Source organism: Hydra vulgaris, chromosome 01 (assembly GCF_038396675.1).
Source record: "Hydra vulgaris chromosome 01, alternate assembly HydraT2T_AEP".
Lineage (NCBI taxonomy): Eukaryota > Metazoa > Cnidaria > Hydrozoa > Anthoathecata > Hydridae > Hydra > Hydra vulgaris.
The window spans coordinates 47,292,501-47,305,485 of NC_088920.1; the positions used below are offsets into that span (position 1 = coordinate 47,292,501).

Genomic DNA, 12,985 nt, shown 5'->3' on the forward strand with positions numbered 1-12,985 from the left:
TGTATATATTCAATCACCTATATACATGTGTACGTACGTGTGTGTGTTTGTGTATGTGTGTGTGTGATGTAGGGCAGGTCTAATCATTCTATTCAATACTTGATCATTCTTTAACTTAGTCAAATAACTTATACAATGTTTTGAGCAATAGATTATGGATTTAAACTTTGGATTATTTTCTTCTAAAAAAATGAATGGCTTTCCATTTACTCAAATTTGAAAATGATGGTATTGCATGACTTTTTTATAATGTCTAAATAAACTTCTTTTGTCATTACTCTCTCCATTTTTACAACGTCACCGGTGACGTTCCAATCAAAACAGTCCTACACCTTAACACTACATCCACCATTTTAACATTCAATAACAATAACTAACTTCGACATGTCGGTCCACGTTTCCATTCATTAATGGAACTTTTATGTAGTTCTGGATACTAAACATTTTTATTATTTTTATGATTTTTATCAAAGTATTTTAATCAAAATACTTTTATATTGATTAAGTTATCTAATAACAAAAAAAACATATATATTTATATATGTATAACTTGCTCAAATTATAAGACTCAAACTTAGTTTTCAATTTTTCCTCATTTTTATATCTCCAAAAATACTACAGGCAATCGCAACTTACTTTTTTTGCTACGTAATCTATACATCGGTATATAAAAAACATGTTATGAAACATGAACTAAGTTTCATAACATGTTTTGTATATACTAATATATAGATTATATAACAAAAAAACTAAGTTGTGATTGCCTGTAGTTCATTTTGGTGAAGTGGTTGTTGTGATCGCCTGTGGTAAGCTACCACCTGTAGTAAGCTACCACCTGTAGTAAGCTACCACATGTAGTTACCATCAACTATTAAGTCTTAATAGTTGGTAGCTTGATTTTCCTCGCAATACTATTTATGCACTTTGAAGTTAATGTTTTAATATCTGGATTTTGACGCCATACTTCGATCAGTTGATCTTCTGATTATTATTACATTTCTTACTTTGCGTTTGACAAGCTCCAATAAATTTCCAATAGGATTCATATCTCGTAAATCAAGGCCAGGCTAATCAAGAAGGTAGACACTCTCATTAGAAAAAAATGTCTTTACGGATTTTGCAGGTTGTCATGAAGAATCATAGATGCCGTGTTGGTTGCAAGATTGCATACTTTTGCATCAACCACTGTAAATGCCAAGGTATGCTTTATGTGTATAATACCAACAAAAAATTTCGGTATTTCAGTTTTTCTTAAGCTTTTTATTTGATCTTCTACATAGCAGATTTCTTCCTTTGTTATATCCTAAGTTTCATGGAGAAAACAAAATTGTATTTGGGGATAATATCTAGTAGATCAGGGCACTGAGTTTTGCCAAATAATCTTCTGGCCATTGATATGGCATATGAGCTGTAAAGGCATAAATGAACTTTGGAAAATGTTAGGGTCACTATCTGAATTATTTTGGAATTTTTACTTAAATATTTGCTGCTGTGAGCCATCACAACCCCTTTTGATAACATCTTTAATTTGCATCTTCCTTCTTCGTTTAATTTTTCTAAGACTTCATCTAAATATTCACACAAGCGTCTAGTTGTTTGGTCTAGAATATTTTATAGTTTAATTTCACAGTACGTTTCTGAAACTGCCATTGACTCCTGTGGCGAATGACATTGTTTTTTTGATTCTTTCAAAAGCGAATACCGTGGATATATATTTTTGTTGGCCGCATGAATTATATCATATTGTCTCCTTGTCGAATTGACGTCCCCCAAAAATTGATAATATTTCCAATGGTGTGTGATTTTTTATAAAATGAGTCTAAACGGAATTAAAGTTATCTCTATATTTGTTTGCTTTTTTTCGGTGAACAGGTAGTATCTTTCATTTTTATAGACGCATCATTATGTCCTGCATCACGCTGATTCATTTGGGCAGCATAGGTTAGTTATTTAGAAGATATTTGCTCTCTCAAAGCTTTAGTTCTACGTCTCTTGCTCGAAATGTTTTGATGACACCTGGAAATCTTTTGATGGTTGACCAGGGTTTTTATTATACAGGAGAGTAGACTCATGATGGCATTGAGCCATAGTTCATTTTCCTTCAAAAAGCGTTCTTCTATGATGTTAGCAGCTATATATTTTTGTTTAAAATGAAACTTCAAATTTTTAATGCGTTTTACAGTGAACAGTGTTCATTTTCAGTATATTTTGTAACAGTTTTTAGTCGATCTCCTAAAAACATAAATTTGTCATCAATTTTTATCGTTGGGCATTGTTTCAAAACATCGTAGAGTCCTTTTCTAGTCATCTTTTTTTATCATTGGTTGGGATTCTGAAAAAATAAATGCAATAAGTTTTTATTCAGAAAAAAAAGGTTTTTGTCGTATTATTTAATCAAAATTAAATTTAAAAAAATGTTAACTGAAATAACTAATGTTTAAGTTACAATCAAAATCTTAGCTAAATTCGGCTTAATTCATATTCGAAAAAAATTTTTAATATAGTATTTGTAAAAAAAAAATCTAACATTTTTAGTCTCAAATGTATATGATATATCAAGTAAAATGAAGAAACTATACATTTATTTTGTATGAGCATACCTTCTTCTTCAACGTTAATTGTGATTTATTAAAGATATTTAAAAGTGTTAAATACTTAACTGGTGACCAAACAGAAGAGGGGTATTTAAAAAACCTGTCTTTTGCTTATATATAGTATTTTTTAGACTACGCATATTATGTAGAATAACTTACTAAGAAAGAAACATTTATAATGGGCATATAAATATCTTCTTTCATTGTTATTTTAACTTTATATATTTAAAACTGCATAAAAACTCGAACAATACTTTTAAAAGATGCGTTTGACTGGAAGCGTAAAAAACAAATTCAAATAGCTCAGGCGATGCCCGAGCTTTAACTACTTTGTGGGCGACTCTAAAACTGTTATTTAGTAATGTTGTTATTTAGTAACGCTCACTCAAAGTCCGAATTATAACTTCTGATATACCTGGAAGGGGCAGTGGGCAACACTGAAATTATTATTTAGTAATGTAGCCTTTACAAAGCTTTTATAATATATAGTTAATAGTATACTTTTATAAAATTCTTGTAACTGACTTTTGATCGACTTTTACCTTGAAAAACTTCACTGTGCATCGCAGGCGTAAGTTTTGGCTTCGTGGTTTTGTACACTTGAATCCTAACTCGTGACTTCTTCTTGAATTCTGACTACTAACTTCTTCTTTTTTAAGATCCAACTAAAATATTAATGCCTTTTCAAAACACTTTTCAGTTTTATTGCTGACATCTTACGGTTTTGTTTGTTAACCTTTTTTGATTTTTCTGTCATCTCTAGCACTCGTTATTTTTTTTCGACCATATCAGTCTGTACTCTGTGCTTCTAATTTGACCTCCATTTTGAGTTTGGAACTTATTTTTCTGACTGTAGTCCGCATAACATTCACAATTTTGACAAACTTCTTTGGGCGCGATTTGTTTCTTGCAGAAAAGTAGCTACTTTAGCTAATTTACCTAGGGAAATCTCATTTAATTTAGCCATTGTTAATCTTAAAACGGCCGCAACATGCCATTGGTTATAATTTGACTGCATGATTAAAAAAAAACGTTTAAAAACAACCGAAATTTAATTTTTAAGTAAAAAGCCAGATACAATAATTTATGTTTTTAAAAATGACATGTATAGTCTTTTGCAAAAGTTTAAAATCAGTTAAGTATTTTTTAGGTAAATTTATGATTTATTGAAAATGACATACTTTTGCAAGAGGCTGTTATTTGGGTTAGGGCAAATAAAATCAACTTAAAGGTTTTAATTTTATATTATTTTAATTCACAGTACCTTTTAAGAAGTTAAAAGTTTTTAAAAAAAGTTTATATATTTTTCAAATGCTCCTGATCTAAAAAACAAAATGAATGACAGTAAGTTAAAATACACATAAACAACAAAAAGTAAACAGCAATAACCTTTAACCATCAAAGAAAGCCCAAAAAACTAATGAATTCCGGAAATTTCATTTTTGAATCTGATAACTTGTGTAGTTACTGTAAATATATATATATATATATATATATATATATATATATATATATATATATATATATATATATATATATATATATATATATATATATATATATATATATATATATATATATATATATAAATTATATTAGTGTATTTTACAAATATAGTGCTCAATGTTCTTGAAGAACAGAGTAATTATAAATTAGTAAAAATACTTATCTAGTTTTATTTTTCAACAATTCATTTCTCCACCAATAGGTTTATTAGGAAGCTTCCTGATGAACCTACTGATGGAAAAACAAATCGTTGAAAATTTGATAAATATTTTTACTAATTTATATATATACATATATATATATATACATATATATATATATATATATATATATATATATATATATATATATATATATATATATATATATATATATATATATATATATATATATAAGTATATATATATATATATATATATATATATATATATATATATATATATATATATATATATATACAACTATTTACAAGTTTGTTTGACACACTTGTGATGAGATTATGTGTTTAGATTAATGATGATAATGATAAGTAGGAGGCTGAGGAGGATAATGATAAATGAAGATAAAGGTGATGAGGAGAGTTAAAATGATATGGAGATAATATAAAAGAATTCTATAATAAAAAATGAACATATTTAATTTAAATTTATCAAATGTTTTTTTAGTGTGCAAATGATGAATCGCATTGGAAAAATTTTCTTTTTTAAGAATAAATTCAAATAAAAGTGCGTTGTTTTTCTCTTTTGATAGTTAGGGTAGCTAAAACAATTTTTAAAGGTTTTCTATACCGTTTTATTACTTAGGGGACTGTAATTTGTATTGCTCATCACACATCTATGACAACATAATGAACGAATTCAAGGCCAAGACTTTTAGGTTTTTTTGTTAGTATAATTTATTTTTTTGGATACATGTGGATTTTATCATTGTGTGGTTTTCTACGTGGGTTTCTAACCATTCGTATGATTGTATACTATTATACGAATAGTTAGCAATTTTTAATCTAATAAAAAGAAAATGTTGTTTTAAACTAATAAATATCAAACTTTTCAACAACAAAAAAAAAGTTAAAAATCCCAAGAGTAAATAAAATAATTTGCCTTTGCGCATTTTAAAAATTTCTGCTATGTAGTATTGTGAATAGAAGCGCTCTAAGTTCTGATCGTTGTATTACTCCACTACAAGTTTGAAACCGGCGTGACAAGTTTTTTCCGAGTACTACTTGTTGTTGTCTGTTACTTACAAAAAATCTTATTCATGAAACAAATTTATTATGAAAAAAGTACAATTTAGCAATTTAGCTTTTATTAATAACATTTAGCTTTATTAATAATATGAATTCAGTGTCGAATGCTTTGGAAGATCGGTGAATAGAATGCTTTGGAAGATCGGTGAATAGAATGCTTTTGGAAGATTGGTGAATAGAATGCTTTTGGAAGATCGGTGAATAGAATGCTTTTGGAAGATTTTTGAGTCTATAGAAAGATTGGGGGCCACTGAGTTGATTTTAGGGATGCAGAAATTGTAAAAAAAACGTCAAAAGGATAAGTTTTGTCTACGGGCCACCGAGTGTGGCACAACGCCATTATTTGTAAGTATTTAATTTTTCTGGTTTGGGTTATTAATTGCAATTTTAGAAAAAGATCTTTGTTATCATTTGCATGACTTGATAAAAGGTTCTCAAATTTCGAAAGTTTATTATTTATATCATTTTTGAAGACTGGTTGAAAGTATTCGTTGAATATATATTCGCTATTGTGTTTTGTTGGTGTTTAGATTGCCGTTTTGCAAAGAATTGACGTAGGAATTTTAGTAAAAAGCTATTTAAATTTGTTTTTTATTTTACTAACTAATAGCAATTCAAATCACATTTATATATTTTTTGTATTCTTAGATTTCGCTAGTTATGTAATATATTATTATAAAAAAATAGGTTTGATAGAAAAAAAAAATCAGATCTATGTACTTTCTAAAAAAAAAAAATCTTTGTATATTTAAAAGTAATGAAAAGCGCGATTTTTTACAGTTTTTATTTAAAACATTCCAAAAATTGCACAACAACAACAAAAGTAACGAAAATGATAATAATAATAATAATAACAATAATAACAATAATAACAAGCATATCTAAAATGAGTTTCAAATATAACATAATATATGTTAAGGAGCGTTTTAAGATTAAGATAATGTCGAACTTTGGCCAACATACAGTTGGGCTTGCTTAGTTTCAGTGCTAAGCCTTGAAGATAGGATGCAAAACTTAAATTGGAATCAATTTTGATACCAAGATACTTGATAAAATTCATAGGATCTATTTTTCAACCACTTAATCTGAAATTCAGATGCATTTTTATTTTTGTTTGACTTGATTCAAAGATAATAGTTTCAGTTTTTTTAGAATTAAGAGATATTTTATTAGATAGAAACCACTGGTGTAGATTCTCTAAGTCATGATTAATATTTCGTTTATCTTTTTAAGTGATTTGTTTCTTAAAAGCAAATTGGTGTCATCAGCCAAGTCGTAACTAGTGGAAAACTTCGAAGAGGTATTAAGATCATTTATAAAGAAAAGCAAAAGCAATAGTCCTAATACAGAGCTTTGTGGGACACCATTTGTAAATTTTATTCAGATTCCATCCCAATAATGGAAAAAAAAAATTTTTATTTTGAAGATAAGATAAAAAACATTGGAGTGTTGTGCCTCTGATACCGTTATACTCCAATTTTCTAATTAGAATGGAATAATCATCTGTATCAAAGGCTTTCTGGAGATCAACAAAAACACCACATGTAAACAACTTATTGTTTAAAGCTGATCTACTTTTTTTAGTTATATCAATTAGTGCATGAGTTGTTGAATGATTGTTTCTAAACCCATACTGATTTTGATAAAGACACTTGAATTTCTCACGAAAGTTGTAAAATCTATTGTGTCTAGCTTTCTCAAATATTTTTTGCTTATATTTGAGAGAAGAGAAATTGGGCGATAATTAGAGTAATCCAGTAGAGAAACTTTTTGTGTATTGGCGTCACTTTAGCTATCTTAAGGAGATCTGGGAAAATTCCATTTCTAAATGAGCTATTCATAATTATGGATAGTGGCTTTGAGATTATGTTTAGAATAAGCTTAAGAAAAAATGTGGGAAGGCTGTTTAAGCCCAAAACTTTTATTTGTTTTAAAGATTCATTATGAGACTTTAAAGATTCATTATGAGGCTCGACACCTCACCTTCAGTCACTGGCTCAAAGAAAAAAGAACTTTCATTAGGATTTTTTAGTCTCTAAAATCATATTTAGGGATAAATTTTTTGTTTATTAGATTCTCTTGGATAGTAGCAAAGTAATTGTTAAAAATATTAGCAATTGTGGTTGGATCAAAGATGACTTTATCATTTATTTTGAGGTTATTTTATTTCTTTATAACTTAAGTTTATCAGAGAGTAGAATTCTTGTATTGATATTGTTTGATTTAACAAATTTTTATAAATGACATTTTTGGTTGAGATGGATTAAAGAATATAATTGGTTATCCATGATTTAGATTTAAGTTTGATTTGTTTTTTTGTTAAAACTTTGTAGGCAGCATGTCTGTCTAGAACTTTTCAAATGTATTTAAAAAACTTATCATTGATTTATGAATATCTTTTATTTTTACCTCTCATTGAGGTCATCTCAACCTCCCATAATAGCTTTTACTAGTACCTTCCCTACCTATCATTGATCTATTAGTATTTTTTATTTGTACCTTCCAGTTCACACTAGATATATTTTGTATAAAGGTGTCAGTATCAAAGTTTTTGAAGCAACTTCTACAGATTTTTATGTTATTTTTTGGGGGGATAATACCAGGAATACAGAGGAACTTGCCCATGTGGTCTGAAATAGAAATTGTTAGATTGCCAGTTTTAGGAGAATAGGAGTTTATGAAAATACTATCAATGAGAGTTTTGGTTTCTGAAGTTATACGGGCTGGAAGAATAATGGTTGGGAGAAGCGAGCAAGAGCATAATGTTTGGAGATAATTAGAAACAATAGGAGATTAATCAAGCTTATGTCAAAATTACACATTAATATAATGTTTTTTTTTATCATATCATAATTTTTTATGCAAAGGAGTTAAATGGTCTGCGATAAACTTTTTTGGATTTAAAATTGGGTGACGATATATGCAGCCAATTAAAGTATTGGTCTTGTGAGGGCTGACTGCTTCAACAAAAACTAGATTATAAGATCATGACGAACTACATAGTTGAAATAAGAGCTTAGATACAGAAGAGCCCCACTTTTTTTTGACTAGGCAAGGGCAATGTTCAGTGTTAAATCCATTTATGGTAATATCAGTTATACTTGAGTCTTTTATATATAAATTTGATTCCGTAATTCCTATTACCATAGGATTTAGGATTTATTGAGTTATTGATTTCAGTAACATCAAGATAATTACAATTAATAGTTGGATTATATATATTGTTTATATCTATATATAGACTAAATATATAATCTATATATTATTATATCTATAAATTTTAATAACTTTAGTGGAAGATTCTTGTATGAAAGTGTAAGCTTATGTTCTTGATCGGAACGGCTACTAAATGATATATTTTTGGAAATACAGTCAATATCATTCTAAAGAGTCATTGGAGATAATGTTATCTGTATGCTTATTGATTAGATTGCACTTAGTGTGAATCCAAAAAGAGCAGCAGTCACATTAGATGGCTCTATGGTTTTTGGGTACATTTGCGGGATTTTTTCAATGCCATATTTTATAAATTATTATTTATGATTTACATATAAGTCTATTGGAAGTTTCTAAGCATATAGGTATAATGCAAACAAAAATGATAAAGCAACAAATTGAAGTTATAAAGCATAGGATTTAACGGATTAGATTTGTAGTTGTAAGTCAATTTATTTGTGTAATATATTATTAATGTATATATACTATTATTTTGTAATAAAATTTTAAACAAAGTTAAAAAGAGAAGCTCTATATTATAGTCATAACTGAAATATATAAGATCAGCTAACTAAATAATATTTTATTTTTAAGTGTATAGAAAGTATATACAGGTAATTAAGCAATATAACAATAAAATATAAATTAATAAAGAGAAATATAGCTTTATGATATTGGTAAATACACTAATATTATTTAGTAATAAGTATAGTATAAGTATATTTTTATACTTTAAGTATAAGACTATAAAAGTATAAAACTATATGGGTACACAAACTTATAGTATAATGTATTCAGTTCTCGAAGCGGAGAAAATAAAAAGAGAGAAAAAGGAGTCTGTGGAGCTGTTGTTAGAAAAGATCTTAAGCATGAATCATACAAACAGTATCTCAACGATAAGATAGAAATAAAACATATTCAAGTTAGGATTCAAAGTTAGGGGTACCAAACTTGTGTATACGAGCAAGTAAAAACGTCTCTATCCCCTCTTGATACTAAGCAACGAATCTCTCCAGATGGAATTACAACTTTGGCATATCGCCATAAATATATCTAAGTATTCTATCAGGAGGTAACTGGGTTCCAGACGGAACAAGTTGTAACTCTTTACAAATGATTCGTCTATTCTGTCCACCAACAAGACGATAAAGGGCTGATTGACTTATTTGTCTCACAATTTGTCTCACTGAATCAATAGAATAAGTCTTTAAAGACCAAATAAGATCAGTAGCCCCTATTTTAACCCCCTTCTTGCTCACCTGGAGGACACAAGTAACGAACTTTTACACTGGGAAAAATAAAAATTTCTTTTCTCGCAGCAGACATTGATAGAGCCAAAATTATTTTTTCCTTTTTTTTTTTTTTGCATCAATTAGTTTTTTATCTAGTAAGCGTGTAGTTTGATTAATAATTTATTTTATGACAGTTGGTGAACCTTTTACACATGCAACTAATCTTTCAGTCATTAGCAACTTTCAGTCATTAGCAAAGTTCGATCCCCACCACGTCCCTGGTAGTACCGGGCTCAAATTGTTTCTCCGCGCAGCGGCCTTGTTCGTCAAGGTTTGTGTTTCGTAGTTATAGAGTTGAGAGAGGGTTATAACCACAATTAAGTAGCCTCCTCATCTGTAGTGGCCTTCTGGGCCTTGGGGAGGTGAAATAACAAAAACAAAAACAAAAACTCTTGAGTATACTGGCAATCAAAAGGTTTTTCAGCGAGTGCACTATTATAACGCTCAACGATGGACTGCTCTCAATGATTTCTAGCTGCAGCTCGCCTGATACGGACTTTATTTTTTTCTTGAAGTTTTGTAGTAGCTCCTTTAAAATCACTTCCATCACATTAAAATCACATCAACTTGGATAAGATTAGGCCTCAGATTAGGCATCAACTTGGATAAGATTAGGCCAAGTTAGTGGGTCACGCTTATATATTTTTGCAAGAGCTTCTGAAACATTAGCAAACATTAATGCGTATTTATAGGTATATTGACCAACTTTGTCATGAGGTAAATAAAGCAAATCAGTTTGGTAAACTTTATTAGGATGAGTTTTGTTAACTTTTGCTCTTGGTATATAGATAGGAGCAGGTAAATAAATTTCTCAAATTGCTTGCTTTTTTACCCATTCACCAGCTTCTTTGTCAGAAACTTTTGCTGCAGCTGCAAGCTTTTTAATAACAGCAAGACCACGCCAATACCCTTTTGGACAATAGTAAATCTTAGAAAGCTCCATTATAAATTTTTAATTAGAAAGACGTGTCTAAAATATGAAAATAGAAGATTTGTTAAAAAAAAACTGAAAGCAAACACCTCATTGAGGTAGCTAAAGATATCAAAGAAGAAATTGATAAGTATGTTAGCGAGTTGCATGGTAAAAAAAGATCACAACTCTGTGCAAGATTTGCAAGAGTTACTTGTTATATATACTTATGTGTGCCTTATCTTGATTCGGAAATAATAAACATTTCTAATATAAATATTTTAATGACTGAATCATTACCTATTGAGGAAAGAGCAAAAGTTTATGAAGCTATAAAGAATTTAGATTAGCTTTTAACATTCGCAGTGAAAAATATATTTTATCAAATTCAATATAATATTCGATACATTTGCTTGTTATATCTTGGTCAGGAGCTAATAGTTGTCGAATAGCAGCATCAGCTCTTAAAAATTATACCACGCATTTATTTTTATTAGATATTGCTTTAAAGCGTTCACATCATTTTTAACCACACCTTTTTGAGCTTCAATGTAATTCATCTTTATCTACAAGGACACCCTTATCCAATAAGTAATTTTACAGAGAGACATTTATATTTAGTTGTCCACTCGGTAATATCAGCATGAACACCATCATTAACAGCAAGGCATGTATATCTATCCTACGGGTGACCAGCGTTATGTAATAAAGTGGTTATTTCTTTTTATTTTTTTCTTACAGGTAAAGCTATAATGCTATAATCCCACTTACATTCTTCATCAGTCAGAAATTTGCATATGAAATATGCACAGCTTTTTTTAAAGCCTTAATTTGCCAAGTAAAATCATATTTTTTGCTTGGAGGGCAGCTATACTTTACAACTTCAACCTGATTATACCTAATTGTTTCGATAAGGAAACTTGGATCCCATAGGAGGAGATAATTTTCGAGCATCATTTTGACAGTGCTAAGCTCTCCTATTCAACAAGCGAATCGGCAAATATCTTCTCAATGACCAACGCTTACAATATTATTTTTTCTTGTAAGAGTTATAACCATTTTATTATTAATGCTAGAAACTTTCAATTAAAGATCTAAAAATGACATGTATATCAAAATAGCTCAAACAGTAACAAAATTACAAACGCGTTTCCTTAATCTAGTTGAAGCTGAGTTTGATAGAAAAGATGGTCTTAAGCAAGCACTTGATCAAGCTCATTAAGCATGGCAATCAACAGTAAACACTCGGCTTGAGCTGATTAATGCAGCTCATGTTGCTGCAGGACAACCTTGAAATAAAACTAATCTTGCTGATGCAACTGTCTATTATAGGAATGCACTAGGTGTGAACGCTGATCCTGTTTTGGTATCCCCTCTTCCTGAACCTTAGTTAAACTAAGTTGTTCCTGAGCTTATTGCCTTAGAAAGAAAGAATTAAGCTCTTGTTGCTTCAAGTTTAGGAATTTGTGTTTTAGCTGCATCTATGCTCAATTATATAAATGCAACAATATTGTTAATCAGCAAAACTAAGTTGTGTTCATTAAAAAAATGCAAAAAACACAAAAGAATTTAAAAATAAGAATACAAAAAAATTTAAAAAACTGTTAGCTTTACGTGATATCTGGCCGGATTGGGTAAGGCTGAATTTTTGTGTTTTATTTTAAAAACGTTTATTTCTTTGTAACATACCAACCTATTAACCCACCTTGTAACTGTTGCTCCTGCGACAAATAAATTCTCATTTGTTTTTTGTTCATTGCTAGGTTGATAAAAATCTTTGAGTTCTGATTATGGAGGTAATTTTAGAAGCTTGTCATTATCAGTTAGGTCTTTTTCAGCAATAATTTTGCGACAGAGACGGCTTGCTTCGACATAGTTATTAAATCGTCCTCAACTTTCTCCTTCAACTTGGAGCCTTGCATTAGTTTTATTAAAAGCTTCAGCTTTTTTTGGTTCCGATTTGCTGTTGCTTTTTGCAATTTTTCAACAGCTTCATTATGTCTTTTTTGCTATTTAACTGCTTTTGAAGATTTATCTCTTGCTAAAGAATGTGCAATAAGTCCAGACCCTGTAAATACTACTGCGTTAGCAACAGCTCCAAAGATAACCATTCCTATACCAGCCATTTTTAAATATAACTATATTGTTTAAATTATTATTTTGGATTTTTCATCATAGTTACAGGTATCCATTCATATTCTACGAAATTTTGTCTAACAAC

The 12,985-nt window shown here is 29.3% G+C and overlaps 1 protein-coding gene across 5 annotated transcripts in view; it reads left to right on the forward strand.

Moving 5' to 3' along the window:
- LOC136075389 (uncharacterized) overlaps nt 1–4,825 on the forward strand; it is a 58,953-nt gene extending 54,128 nt beyond the window's left edge. For all 5 annotated transcript variants that reach the window (XM_065788391.1, XM_065788393.1, XM_065788394.1 and 2 more), the window contains one exon: nt 4,766–4,825. The gene's annotated coding sequence lies outside the window, so the exon portion shown is untranslated. The remainder of the gene's footprint in view (nt 1–4,765) is intronic.
- The last annotated feature ends 8,160 nt before the right edge of the window (nt 4,826–12,985 follow it).